The sequence below is a fragment of the Trachurus japonicus genome, chromosome 15 (genome assembly GCF_045865225.1).
Source record: "Trachurus japonicus isolate A0001 chromosome 15, Traja_1.0".
NCBI lineage: Eukaryota > Metazoa > Chordata > Actinopteri > Carangiformes > Carangidae > Trachurus > Trachurus japonicus.
Genome location: NC_140921.1, coordinates 4,334,740 through 4,348,283, shown reverse-complemented (window position 1 = coordinate 4,348,283; position 13,544 = coordinate 4,334,740). Strand labels below are relative to the sequence as shown.

General features: G+C 38.5%; 1 long non-coding RNA gene across 1 annotated transcript; it reads right to left on the bottom strand.

Moving 5' to 3' along the window:
* Window positions 1–336: 336 nt before the first annotated feature.
* Window positions 337–7,749, bottom strand: LOC146973084 (uncharacterized). The gene is made up of 3 exons (XR_015037803.1): window positions 7,703–7,749; window positions 5,510–5,610; window positions 337–797 (listed from the first exon to the last, which is right to left on the bottom strand). It is a non-coding gene; the product is annotated as an uncharacterized LOC146973084 (long non-coding RNA).
* Window positions 7,750–13,544: the final 5,795 nt, after the last annotated feature.

Below are 13,544 nucleotides of genomic sequence, written 5' to 3'. Positions count from 1 at the left end.
GTCATGCCGCTGCAGCTTTAATAACAAGACGCTAACAAAGAAACGTCTTTGGCTCGATGCTTATTAAACAAGCTGCTCTGACAACAACGTGTGTGTGTGTGTGAGGCTGAGGTGAAGGCAGCTTTGGGTTTTATTTTGGGGATAAGATCTGACATGTGTGTGTGTGTGGCACAACCTACAACACATGAGCTAAGAATATTAGTGTGTTTTTATGACATAATCTAAGGGATTAGTCGACAATTATGATCAATTAGCTCAACAAGTGTAGCAAAATTACAGTTTTCACAGTAGATATGAATAAAATATTATGTAACCCTCTGCAAATAGGACCGGATTAATCTCTAATATTACTCCCTGTTATTAACAGTTAATAACCCGTGGATATAGACTTGTATTTTCCTCCCAGTGTCATTTGGTATGCACTTCACTCCTCAAATCTGTCATGCTTTCCATGCGATTGCTGCCTCAGTGGATTCCTCTGTGTGTGTGTGTGTGCAAGACATGAATCTGTTTAACTTCCATCCAGCACCCTCCTTCTTTGCAATGCAAAACTCTCGGGGGTTTATTTCTCTCTCTCTCTCGGTATAAAAAAACTTGATGACAGGACACATGTTGGAGCTCCGTGTGTCAGCTTTTAGAAAAATCACCACAGCGATATCATTTTTCCAGAGAAGAGAAAAAGAAGAGGAAGAAGAAGAAGAATTCGTGGCGAGGCGTGGGACGGCCCAGTCAGTGTCGGTTTGGCAAAGTGAAGCAGGACTTGAGACGAGCCGAGATATTCAATTAAATGTGGAAACCTCACAGAGAAAAAAAGAGAGACTGGTTATGCACCACAAAGAATAAAAAAAACCCCATCTTTTTTCTTCCTGCATCAAATCCTCTGTGTTCTTGTTTTGGCACGGAGCTGTCGCTGTCACCACAAGTCAAATCTGAACACGAGCTTCGATCAAATGAATTTGCATTACGCTGCATTTGCACGGCTGTCTGTCTCACCAGTGACTGTCATGAAAAGCAAACAGCAGCCGTCACCAGAGGTTGTGCACTCGACAACACTTCCTCTGGTCCCTGGTGACTCCACCGTCTCGCTGCAGCAGGTGAAGTCGAGTCTGCAGCAGATAGTTGGTTTGTGTAATAATGTAAAACTTTATTCGACAGAAGGAGCTGACGGTTTTTTGTGACTCCCACAGGACAGGAGTCGACTTTACTTAATTATGGGATTGGGACCAAACAGGAATCTTAATTATATGTATAATATAATTATATAATAGCTCTGTCTCTTTAAGTGCAGTTCTCATATAAATAAAATGCTTTTTTTCTTTCCAGTCTTTCTGCTGTCTCCTATCCTGTCTGTCTATTTGGGTTGTTTTCCTATATATGCATTTATATTTCTTATATTTATGTATGTATTTATTTATTTATTATTAACATATAAATGTATTCTATGGTCTCTACATCTTCCCACGCCTCTGTAACCCCAGAATACTTCCACTCTACTTCTTACATGCCTGGATGTTTGATCATTGTTTGCCGACGTCCTCTGTTTACATCATTTATGAATCAATAGGTTAAAGAGGAACTGTGCTACATATTTGCCTTAATTAAACAGCTTTGGTGTAATTGTGATGATTAAATACACGACTTGTTAACACGATAGATGATAAAAAACATTATCCACCGCTCCATGGATTGATTTCTCACCGGCTTCGTTGGAAACAAATGCACATGGAGGAGAGGAGGGTTAGAGACACCGAGGAGGAGAGACTGGACTTGGAGAGTAAAGGTTTAGTTTGGTGTTTCTAAAACTTTACTCCCTTTGTAAATCTGCACATTCTCCTTTGCATCACACTTCTTAAGTAACTTTGTGGTGTTTAAGTTACAGTTACACTGGTGTTTAGATGTGTGTGTGTCAAATATCTTCATGTTGTTGCATTAACCCACAAAACAGACGCACATTTTAGAAAAACTACGGTGGCCGACAAGGGCAAACGCGCTGCAAACACAGGAATGATGCAAAACCAAAAGCAAACATGCAAGAGAAAAACGCTGCAAATAAAAAGAAACGCAGCTGCAAATAAAAAAGCCACAATGGAAGTGAATTACCGGGGACTATTATTGCCGATGCACCAGTGTTTTTTATGTGAGAGAAAAAGAAGAAGACCAAGAGAGAGAAATAAGAAGTCAGGTATAACACTAACCTTTTCACTTTTTGGTTCGTTTTTCTTCTTATTTCTCTCTCTTGGTCTTCCTCTTTGTTTTTCTCTTGCATGTATAATATTTTTGGTTTTTCATCGTTCCTGTGTTTGCAGCGTCTGTCCTTGTCGGCCACCGTAAAAAACAGCTGGAAAAGAACATTAATAAACAGAGCAGCATTTAGGGCGACACCCTCCTAACCCCACCACCACCACCACCACCACCACCACCCCTTTATTTTTGAACCCCCCCTCCACCTCCACCCCTCCACCAACCAATTTCCACCACAGTCACCTCTGTCCCCTGCACTGCGTCACGCCGGCTAATTGAAATTGGCACATTTAATTTAGCCCCACAGCCGGCTTCATTCCAGTGATGGATGGCAGTGGATGAGTGTAATTGAACTTTGGAGAAAAGAGGAAGGAAGCAAAGGAGGAGACATCAATTAGCATAACCTGACTGGCCACTTCATTTATCAGCAGGGACCCAGAGCCTGGAATAGAATAGAATAGAATAGAATAGAATAGAATAGAATAGAATAGAAAAGAAAAGAATAGAATAGAATAGAACAAATCGCCTTGTTGTTTACAACTACTTCTGGGTAGAAAACCAGCATGTAATTTGAATGAGAACAGTAGTAACAAACGAGAGTTTAGCTATGTATATCATATTTTTGACGCCCTATCACTGTTTAGACAAATCTGAAACGATTGAAGAAACATTACACGACATGAAACTACTCCAATTAGCTCAATCATGTTGTAACTCAGATATCCACTGGAGAAAATATTTTGTCATGGACCGTTTATTGAGTCACTGATAGGGATGGGTACCGAAATTCGGTACTTTTTTGGTACCGACCGAATTCCCTCCAAAGTACCGAGTATCGATTCACATAAAGTCAATCGGTACCACATTTCGGTACCTGAACGCATCTTCGTCGTGCGTCAGCGAGAGAGAGTGCAGTCTGCATGAGCAGCACCGCACACTCGCGCCCCCCCCCCCCTTCTCTCTCTCTCTCTCTCTCTCTCTCTCTCTCTCTGAAATGAGACGTGGAGAAGCGGTAGCGCCAGCCTGTCGTTTTAAATCACTACCTGAAAAACAGCCGTCCGTCATTTAACGTGAAGAACAGACTGTTGTGACAATCCGTACCGAAGCGGTCCGGTCCCGACTCCCGCTTCTCATCACAGCGGCGCCATTCAAGTCCTCGTCACGTAATGAGAGCACATCTAAACATCACATGTTGTTAAGAGGTAAATATTAAAATTTTAGACATTTTGATTTTTTTTTTTTTTTAATTACCACACACACAAAAAGTACCGAAAACAGGTACCGATTGGTACCGATATCGGTTCCCAGGTACCGAGTATCGATACCGTATCGATTCAAATGTGAAAGGTACCCATCCCTAGTCACTGAATTATTAAAGTTAAACTGGTAACCGTTAGCTCGGCTAATCTATGATAACCATGACTACAGTAATTACAAAAATGTGCACACATAAATAGTACTTTTCTGGGCAACTTGAATCGTACATACAAGTCCAGTTGCCTACAATTCAATTTGCCCAGAAAAGAACAATAATGACCTGGATGAATGAGAATATCCATAGACACATAAATAGTAATGTTTGTCTAATCATTGGTTTTATAAACTTTACAAACATCAGATTAGTCTAAATGGTGATATAGTGACATGAAAAATGAGATATATATAGCGAAACTCTCGTCCGTCAAGGTGATTTGTTCTATAGAATAGAATAGAATAGAATAGAATAGAATGAGCTTAGTTTTGCAGTAGTACAGTAATGTTTAGTTGCAGTAAACAGATAAATTGAAAGCAGCAGCTGGAGTGCAGTGTGCAGAGTGTAACTGACAATTAAGATGTGTGATTTCCATTTCATCTGAGTGTAACACAGAAGCAGCCGCTGCACTAACTGTCTCCTTCAGCTGCTTTTATTTTACTTTATCTTTTTTTTTTTTACGCAAAGTTTTATTTTGGGATTGTAAGATTCCTGTCAGGCTCGTGCTGCAGTTTTATGTCCTTTCTTTTTTCGTCTTCTTCTTCTTTCAACCTCGTCTTGATTTTGCAAAACAGTCGCTGCCATCAGCCATCCCATAGTCTGACACCACCGACTGTATACTGTATATATTTATCTGTTTTCATAACAGCTCATTTCTAACACCTTATTCTATTATTTATACTGTATTTCACATCTTGACTTGTGCTCATGTCTCTCTCTGTTGGTTTCCTGAATCGAGTTGATATTGTTTTATAACTGGCAGCAGGATGTATCCCACCTGTCAGCTCTGATTAAGGTGTGTGTGTGTGTGTGTGTGTGTGTGTGTGTGTGTGTGTGTGTGTGTGTGTGTGTCAGATCTGTTTTCTCCTGTTCTGGTGAGAAAGCTACATCTTCATTTTATATAACAGTTCAGGTGAAGTGAATGGAGACGGTGTGTTTGACCCAACCTGGTCAGGAACTGGAACTGAAAGAAACACTTGAAGGCCAAGAGGTTTATGTGTTTTCTGTAAAAACAGATATCTGATTGACATCTACGGTAGCCAATCACGTTGAATGAACAGAACCAGCTTGTTACAGCTCAAAGGATTTAGATTTAAGTAGTAGTAGTTGAGTACGTCGAGTACTTTTTTATTGTCAGAATCACTTCTGAAATTTTTTTTGCGTCCAACCAAGACTCTTGTTCCTCATGACGAAGAAACATTACAACATACTATAAACACAATATAGTGATTTAAGGGAAGGGACGAAAAAATTCAAGACTCTGTTTTAATTGGATGCAAACTTAGGACCGCCCTCGAGTGCAGGATGAGTCATCAAACATCTGAAATCAGTTTACAGGAAAAGATTTTATGTAAAAATATTAAGATAATAACTTTTATGTCATGAATTTGATAAAAAATCAACAGATAAATGAAGAAATAACAAGTGGATAGAGGATTAAAGCTGGAAAGTTAAGGTTGGGTTGGGTTGGTTAGATTAGGTTAGATTGGGTTAGGTTAGGTAAAGTTAGATTAGGTTGGGTTAGGTTGGGTTGGGTTAGATTAGGTTAGATTGGGTTAGGTTAGGTAAAGTTAGATTAGGTTGGGTTAGGTTGGGTTGGGTTAGATTAGGTTAGATTGGGTTAGGTTAGGTAAAGTTAGATTAGGTTGGGTTGGGTTGGGTTGGGTTAGGTTAGATTAGGTTAGGTTAGGTAAAGTTAGGTTAGATTAGGTTGGGTTGGGTTGGGTTGGGTTGGGTTAGATTAGGTTAGGTTAGGTAAAATTAGGTTAGATTAGGTTGGGTTAGGGTTATAAATACCTCCACGTGCACCTGGTCCCTGAACATGGACGCCATCTACCAGACGGAGATGCAGACGCAGAAACGGCTCAGGTCCTTTGACGTCTTGTTGGTGGTGGTCACTATGGAGACATGAGACATGAACACAAGGTTAAAAAGGCTCAGTCTGCTCTATGGGAACATCCTCTGGTTTTTCCACTGTGGAAGAACGTTCTGCAACTTATGAGTAAAAACTTACAAAGAGGTGAAACTTCCCACATCAACAAGTCTGTGTCTCCTTGGAGACAAATCGGTCGGACCAAACTTAAAACTAATTTGCATTTAGTGTTAAAAACAAGTTTAGTAACATTATGTGAATGAGGATTTTAAAGTTCTGGAGGGAAACTGAAACTTCTGCTTAGAGTTCATGGATGACTGAGAGGATGGAAACTGCTGCAGGTGAGAAGAAGCTGAGAGATTAAAGACCAGTGGGACCGTGTCGGTGGATCTCTGAGGGAAATGATGAAAATGTAATTGTTATAATTTATTGTCTGTTGTTTGTCTTGTTCTTGTTAGTTTTGTTGTTATTGTTCTTTTTTTGTCTGTTTTTTTATTTATTTCTGGTGTGAATAATTTGCTGTTAACTGAATAAAAATTTGAGTTATACGGTAAATAAAAAAAAAAAAAGAGATGCAGCTTTTTGCACAGCCAGCCAACCTTAGATGTGCTGCAGGTGAGATCATCTGACATGAAAAACACATTTATCATCAGTTTAATAACATGAATTAACAGTTTAATAACATGAAATATCAGTTTAATAACATTAATTATCAGTTTAATAACATAATTAATCAGTTTAATAACATGAATTATTAGTTTAATAACATGATTTATCAGTTTAATAACATGAATTATCAGTTTAATAACATGAATTATCAGTTTAATAACATGAAATATCAGTTTAATAACATTAATTATCAGTTTACTAACATGAAATATCAGTTTAATAACATGAATTATCAGTTTACTAACATGAAATATCAGTTTAATAACATGAATTATCAGTTTAATAACATGAATTATCAGTTTAATAACATGAATTATCAGTTTAATAACATGAATTATCAGTTTAATAACATGAAATATCAGTTTAATAACTGTCAAACTGTTGCTGATGTTGTTTTTAATTAGAGCGTTGACTGATTGAGTTATGGAGCAGAGAAGAGACAGACAAACAAAAACATCTGCTGTTAACACGACGACGAAGACGACGATGATGATGAAGTCACTCGACTATTCACCAGAGACGTAGCCTATATATGAATACTACACAGGCATATGTACTTTCTCTCTCAAACACACACACACACACACACACACACACACAGACACACACACAATCCACATAACATGGAAGTCATGCAGCGACGGTTCCGCAGACTCAGGAAGTTCTCTACAACAAACACTGTTTGAAGAGTGTTTACAAAGCTTCCAGGCAAAACACAACTTCCACACTTCTGTTCCTTCCTCTTTCTCTCCGTTTCCATCTCTTCGCCTCTTTCATCCCTCCTTCTCTCAGTCCCTCCCTCTGCCCTGCCGTTCTCCTCTTCCCAACCCTCCATCCACTCCAGCTCCGTCTCTCTCCTGCAGCTAATTAGATCAAGATATATAGTTGACTGTGTGACAGTATTCTCCGTAGAGCGCAGGCAGGGCCAATATGAATAATTGAGAAGCTATTATCTTCTGCTATTACACCCTGAACAGAGCAACGGGGTTGGCTGACACGGATAAAACCACAACCTCCATCATTTGTCATCCTGTGTTAATGAATAACAGGACATCTGTTTGCTTTCTTTTAGCCCAATTATTATTATTATTAGCAGCGCTTGTATTGCTATCAATAATAGTATCACTTTAAAAGTGTCAAAACATGACACTGAATATTCTGTGTGTGTGTGTGTGTGTGTGTGTGTCCGTCATGTTTCCACAAGTCAGTCATCAATAATTCAGCTCCTGTTTCAGCTTTGACTCTTTAATTTTTATCCTTAAAGTGTAAACTGGTCGTCGTGCAGCGGTGATCTGGTGTCTCAGTGGCATTTCTAAAGGGAACACTGTCGTTAATTAACTCTGAACCAGATGAACTGGTGTCGAGGCCTCTGTTGCCAAAAGGGCTGAAATAATAATCTGGTGACATTTTGAACCAGCAGGATAAAAAAAAAGTCTTAAAATTCACACTGGCCACGTGCATGGTGTCACAAACAGGTTAAACTGGACCTGGACTGCAATGCAAAAGTTTGTCCCCCCCCCTCGTTTCAAATGTCTGTTAATGTGAACAGTTCATCAAATATAAAACACTCTTTTTCTATATTTTAGTCAATATCAGTGTGTTATTTTAGTTTTCTACCGTTTCAGAGTGAAAAAGGGGAAACAGAGCAGCAGCCTGCAGAAGAATGAGAAACCCAGGAGACTTGAGCTCTCTGATAACTTTGACCAAGGTATCAGACAAGATATTTACTATTTACACACTGGGATAGTTTATACTAGTAGGTACTAACTCAAACCTTTGCTGAGGGACCTTTTCCTTTTCTGTCTGTTTAAACATGGAAAAGATGAAAATAAAAATTTTATTGTTTTAAAATGTAAAGTAGAATGAAGAAACTGCAGTTTTTGCAAAGTTTGTGGCAGTTCACAGAATTTATATTTTTGGCAACTTCATGTGAAGTTCTCCATTAAGTTGTTGCTCGGATACAGACTAAACATCCTGAGGCACTTTCAGTAATATCAGGAGACTTCAGTCATGTTTCTCTGATGGATCATCAACTTCATAAAACCTTGATGGACCCAAAAAACATTGGTGGTGGACGGTTCATATAAATATAGAAGATCCTTCGTACCTATACACATCAGGCTTTTAATTCTTCTGCAAATGGTTGATGAGCTGACAGACAAATGAATTTCCCTCTGGGGATTAATTAAGTCATTCGTATCGTATCGTATTGTAAGTGCAGGATCAGTCGTCAAACATCTGAATTCCTTCTTCCAGGAAGAGAAAATACATAGATTTTTTAATGTAAAAACAAACAAATGAAATGAATTTGGTTTGTATCAAGAAATAAATGGATGGATACATGATTAAAGCTGGAAAATATATTTTTCATTCATTTTGGAGTCTTTAAATAAAATCCTGCTCATCACTGGTCGAGGCTCAGTTAATGTGTTGCTGTATAGAGATACACACCAGACAAAGGAATTTATTAACTAGAACAAAACCAATAATTTCACAATGTAAAAAAAAAAGTTTTTTTTTTGCCAAATTACAAAAATCAAACTTGTGACCTGTGATGAAGTGACTCTAAGCAGAGTTATTTATTCTACAGAACTCAATTTGGAGACTTTAGAGGAGAAAACTTTCACTTTTTGTGAATGGATATCTCTTTTCAGATTACACTTACAAAGACACACACACACACACACACACACACACACACACACACGCCGGTGGTGCTGAAAGAATCCAATCAAAAAAGGTATTTGCTCTCTGTAATGGGGGCAGAGCCGAGTCTGACTCCGTCCTTTCTCTTCCTTCTATGTTCTATTTTCCTTAAATCACTTTTTTTTATTCTCTCTTCATTATTCCTCTCTCCTCATCCCTTCGCCACCTTCTCTCCCTCTCCTTCTCTCCCTCTCCTTCTCTCCCTCTCCTTCTCTCCCTCTCTTCCTCCCTCTCTGCCTCGCTCCATCTTTCCGTCTGCACCTGTTCTCTCGCTCGGACGTCGACGGTCGTTCTTTTTCCATTTTCTCTCCTACAACCGACACAAACCACACAACAACCGAGCCACATGGTTGAGTGGAGGTGATATCAATTTAAACTGGCTGGACAGGAGAGAAGGTGTGTGTGTGTGTGTGTTTGTGTGTGTTTGTGTGTCTGTGTGTGGGCAATTGCGACACACAGAGCAGAGCAGGTCGAGCCAACAACACTCCCTGTTAAAGAGCAGCCATGTATAACCAAACAATCCCTCACACACACACACACACACACACACACACAGCAGTATGTGATCTAATGAAACAAAACGACACAAAGTTGACAAGCCGTACAGTATAAGCCTGGATGCAGTACTGACTTGTGTGGATTATGTGTGTGTGTGTGTGTGTGTGTGTGTGTGTGACTGAGGCTTCCCACTTTAAATTCTCTTCATACGTTTCACGTCTTAATTGGGGTTAAAGGACTAAACTGGTGTTTATGCAATTTTCTCTAAGATACAAACATCACTGCTGCATTTTAATGTCTGTTTTTTTTTATGTGTTTCTTTCTATCTCAACCACAGCCAGCGGTTTCTGCTCATTTCCATACGTTATGGAAATTCACTTCTACAAAATAAAACTAGAGACTTTAAACTTGATTGAAACAGACGAACATCCATCACAGAGTTTCCTGTGACATTCGTTAACATTCGACTTGGTTTCAGTCTGAAAAGTCTGTGTTGTAGATGTAGTTAGAAGAAACATCCACATCAACTAGAGGCTCCTAAAAAACTTCCAACTTGGTGAAAAGTTGATGTTTAGTTCATAGTTCGTACTACAAACAACCAAGTGGCACGAAGAGCGAGTGAAAGAACAAATCAAAGTTTTAAATTTAAATTTTCTGGTGGTTTTAATTCTCCAATGGAAGCCCGGGCTTTTATTTGCTTCAACTGCCAAACTTATATCAGAGACAGGCGTCTACTGTATATGGGACGGGCTTTTATTTAATTTAGAAACAAATCTTCTGCTCAGTAAAGATGGAAAATTTATTATAACGAAATGGTTCTGTTGTTGCTGTTTAACACTCACCATTAACAAATACAGTATGTGCATCTAAATACATATAATATTATGGAAAAGTCCATTTCCAGTAGTTCAAATCAAACAGCCCCAACCTAGTATTGAATGCATATATATAGTAGATGGACATATTTTTCAGAAGGCCAACATTTCCATATTAAAAATGCTTTAAGAAAAGAAAAAAAAAGTCCTTTGTAATATTTAAATTTCTGGGGATACTGAATTTTAGGTCTTCATTTAATGTTAGCATTAAAATAAAATAAACTGAAAAAATGAAGACATGTGTGCAATGGATCTATATAATGTATTTTTCACATTTTGAATTGAATTAGTGACCTTTTTTTTGTGTGTGGTTGCATTCAGGCTGAGAATTAATGCTTGTGAGTCCGGCCACGTTGGGTCCGAGCTTCAACGCCCGTGGGTCGGACCGTTGGGAACTCTAGCACGAATTAAGCAGCTTAGAAACTATTCAAACGGGCGATTGTGGGCTTTTACACTCACAAGAACTTCCAGAAAATAGAAAACGTTGCTCTAACCTGTAGCCAGACCCGGTCCGGTACAGGAGACCAGACTCTATTTGAGACTTAGCTTTTATTTGAGAATTTGCGGTAAGTTCAAACAGCCTCAAAAATCCAATAATACTACAGTATGCTTTGATATGAGTGAACGGTTCAATGCAGCAACTGTTAGAAAACATTAACAACAACATTTCATCTAATGGAAGAATATCCAACAGAGGAACAGAACATTTTTAGAAACACTCTTTTAGATTTGATGCTGTTTACCCGAGCAGAATCCAACCAGAGACGAACTCCCAAGATAAAAACCTCATGAATTAAAGTAAAAAACAAATTTTAAACCCAAATATTCCTCCTAGTTGTGTTGTTTTGTGTAGTTAGTGTAGGTTTGACAACAGAAACTGACGCCTGCAACGAATGTTCAATGTCAAACACAGGAAGTTTCAGTATTTCTGATCATTTGGGAGGAGACGGTTATAGGATTCAGTGTCAGATCCTGTGTTGGTGTCACCTTTTTTTCTTTTATAGCTGCGTTCGTTAGCGTACGACGTGCTGAGAGTTTGACAATTAGACTTTCTCTTCACAGACAAAAGCAGAACGTGAACATGTCAATCAGTAACAGAAGCCACTCTAATATTTTGGGAAAAACTTGTTAAACAAAGTTACGAAGTCTTAGTTTACTTTTTGTTCCTGTGAAAATCAAAAACAGGAAGCAACAGTTTAGCAGCTGTACTGTATAGTATATAATATATATACATGTACGTATGTTAGAGGAGCCGGAGCTGGATGCTGGTCACTAGGGAGCAGATCAAAGTAGGCCAGCCGGCGCCGGTTGTACCTACTGAAACGTATAAAAAAAAGAAAGCGATGTGCGATGTGAAAGGATTATTTCTGTCATGCCACAGGAGAACGGCTGTATGAAAACAATTAGTCTCATTTCTGCAGGTTTGATTAACACTCTACCTAATGTTTAAGCCCTGAGACCTCGGGGCCACAGGAGACCCCGCTAATTAAAACATATATCCTCCGCCTTTCATTGCCGGCTAATTAAAACATATACACCTTCAATCATCAGAAAGAGCTAATTTAATCATACAATACTTTCTGTGTTGATTGCTGCCTAATTAGAACATATTACCTTCAGTCGTCATTGCTGGCTAATTAAAACATATACCTCTGTTCCTGGTTCAATGGCTGTTCTTAGGAACACTCTTTTCTTGGATCTGGTAAAAAAAAAAAATGACTTAAAGAGGCAGCATGCGTCAGCTGTCAACAAGCTAGTGTTGATGGAGATATCTTCCATTGAAAACAGCCTTAAACTGACAATTAATGTGCATATCCAAAGGCTTTTCTGTAGGAAAAGCAGCCGAGGCTCATGGGTATTGTAGTATTTAGTATCCTCAGCCCTGCAGAACTGACAAAACACACACAAATTTCTCAGGAAGTAAAGATTAATGAAATGAATTATATCACCTTCACCTCAGGTGTAAATTGGCCCAGAAAATGTTAAAACATTGGTGGCAAAGTGACAGCAAGGACAGTTTCTCACTTTATCCCAAACTGAACCAGAACAGCAGCTTGATGTTTCTTTACCAAACAAACCCTGAGAGTTGTGACTCTTCTCCAATCAAAGACCTGCAGCTTGGACTCAACCCCTCTGAAGTCCGATGCGTTTACATAACGGTCGATAACCCGAACCCTCGTTTTTATTTATATTTCTGTCATTTTATGCCGTAGAAAAGCAGTTCAACTCCTCCTGTGGCTGGAAGACTCTCCTCTTTCAAATACTGAAAGCCCTTAACGACCTACGTGATTGACAGCTGGAGGTAGCGGGCCAATAACAGAGCAATCAACACTGCTTATGTGTTGTACATTTTTATATTGTATTTTATGTTGCTATTTTAATATGTATAGGTTGTTCTTTTTATTTCATTATGCTGTTATTGTCAATGTGTGTAATACTGCTGCTGCACTTTAATTTACCAGCTTGGGATCAATAAAGTCTATCTATCTATCTATCTATCTATCTATCTATCTATCTATCTATCTATCTATCTATCTATCTATCTATCTATCTATCTATCTATCTATCTATCTATCTATCCAAATTATTTCTTTATACAGTGCTCTACGACAGATATGGGCGTCAGAATACACAGAGGCTGAGATTGTTATGAATATTTAAACATAAAACACTTGTATCTGCAAGTACCTTAAAAAGGTGAATTTAAGAAAGTATCTAAAAATCGAGAAATCTTAGATCCCAGAGGGTTCAATAACTTGTTGCACCATTTGCACCATCCAAGACGTCACCTTTACTGTAACACATACAGCATGAATGAGACTCTGGCTGATCTGAATGTAAATAAACAATTAGTTTCAGTGTTTAACATGTTTGTAAACTGCTGCAGGAAACTTTCAAAGTGAAGGTCCCTGTAAGATTTGTAAGATTTGTAGGTACGATTTGTACAATTAAAGGTGACACCATTGAAGAAAACACTGTCACATCAGAAAATGTACTAATTATCGCTTCACTAACAGCCTTTAATTGGATCGAGGATGAGTGTAAATCCTGTTAGTGTGTGTGTTTAAAATAACATCCCTGTATTTCAGTATCTTACTAGTTATTTAACCACTTTGTCCTGTTTTGGTCCCTCAGCTTCACACTCAACTTCCACCTCCAAAACACATCAGATCAATATTTTGAAAATTAAAATATAATGTCACGAATCCCA